Consider the following 2,106-nt stretch of genomic DNA (forward strand, 5'->3'; position numbering starts at 1 on the left):
TCGCCTGGGAACCAGCACCGGGTCTGGACACTGGTGCCAAAGGGAACTGAAGTTAAAGGTTTCAGGGCCAGAACAGCCAGAGGAGCCGCTGGGATCTTCTCCTCACAGAGACAGTGTGTAAAGAGACCACAACAAGTGGGAAGGGAAAACACAGACGTACAGTTGCGAGGACACAGCGCAATGCCACAAGGAAAAGGTGACCTCAGCTTCTTGGGTAACCAAAGTAACTTTGATAACTAGTTCTTGACGGCCCAGACTCCACACAGATGAGGGGAAACCAAGGGGCTCCACTTCCTCAAGCGTTCTCTCATCCCCTTCTGAGGAACTACCCAGAGAAGCCAGACAGAACTCGGCCTTTCGCCTCTGCTCCGCCTCACCAGCCGGCAGCCGTCCAACAGGCTCTTCCAGTAACAGCTGCGGTTCAACACATACCCTCACCATCTCCATCCAACACATGAAAATCAACCCTGCACGCTCTGCATCCTTCATAACAACTGCAATAAGGACACCAACCCTTCACTCTTTAAACCTTCAATCCTCATTTGTGCCTGTTACAAAAAAGAGCAACACATCAGCTAACTCAGATTCACATACATGCAAATGTCTGCAATTATTTTCACACATCACTATCTCTCTCCCCTCACCTGTGCCACCCAAATCAACTGGCCTGCTCTAGTGCTATAATATTTCATGCATTTAGGAAACAAGTTTCTGGTGACACCATTAAAATGAGTCTTTAGTACTGAAGTTTCTACAGCAATGCCAGAGAGACTGGACAGAACCCCTTTTACTAGACACATAACTGCTAGTTAGCCGTGGGAAGCTGGACATGAATCACCTCGGTATCTCTCCACAGGAGGCAGCACAGATGATGTCCAACACCCATAGAACATACTGATGTAGCAATCAGAAAGGCAACGTAGCCAAGTACAATTTAACTTCACTGTTATAAGAGTCAGATTTGTGTCCTTCTGCTTTGAACTGACCTGATGTCTTCTATCTTAGGTTTTGTATTTGCACTGGTGAGATGGAAGCAACAATTCATACGTGACTGCCCTTACAGCCTTAGGTGATATGGGTCATAAATTACAGTATATAAACATGGCTGTGGAAATCAAACTTAAACACACCATCTCCTGGTTCCCACCCACAGGATGTTTGAAGTTCATCAGGTAAACTATAGCACATCTTAAAATTCCAATGCAGAGAACAGTAAGTTACACAAACTACTCCGAGTCTCTGAGTGTCAGAGCTAGATATATTGTCTTCACGTAGCCTTTACAGTGATATCTAATATACAGCAATAATTTAAGAAAGAGTATCTGCTTTCCCACAGTCTATGTAAATGAATGAAGCAAAAATCAGGTTAACAGAGAATCATTAAAGAACCAAAGGAAAAATTTTAAAACCAATCCCATCAGAAAGGTCATTTTACAGTTGCTTATTAAATTACACATATGCATAACAACATACATGTTATTAATATTTACAACTGCAGAGAGACTAAGCATAGCCCTTATTTTGACACTGCTGGACAATGTGTACACTATACAAACAAACACTCATTTATAAGCATGAAGCGATCTCTGGTTTAGCAGTACTCCTTTTCATGGTATTTGTAATGGGAACTATTATGATTGTAATTTTTAATGGTGAAAAGTATTGTATTCACAAGCAAGCTCTTCAGAGAAGTTAAATGTGAACTACTTCTACTACTTATTTTTTTAACGGTATCTTTTTTCTGGAAAGAAATATGAGAAATGTTATCAAAATTGTGTATTTACAGAAATGACAGTAATTAAACAAAGCATTTAGCTGCACTGCAGATGATTTTTCAGACAAACAAAACTAAAATGCTTAAAATATCTTCCTCTCCAGATTAAAATGCATGCTGCTTTCTTACACTTTACTCCTAATGGAAATAAACACAAATTTCTAAATTAATAATTTCTTTTGGCCTCTCAGCATTTTTTTTCTTCCCTTCTGTTCCTAACAGCCTGGAATAAAAAGCTCCACCTGTTCTTTCTGCAGCTGTAGAAGATGAACAGTACCATGAAAGAATATACAAAACAAATAACAATTTAAAATATCAATATCACCAGAACA

This window comes from Antrostomus carolinensis, unplaced genomic scaffold (assembly GCF_000700745.2).
Source record: "Antrostomus carolinensis isolate BGI_N321 unplaced genomic scaffold, ASM70074v2 scaffold15540, whole genome shotgun sequence".
Classification (NCBI taxonomy): Eukaryota; Metazoa; Chordata; class Aves; order Caprimulgiformes; family Caprimulgidae; genus Antrostomus; species Antrostomus carolinensis.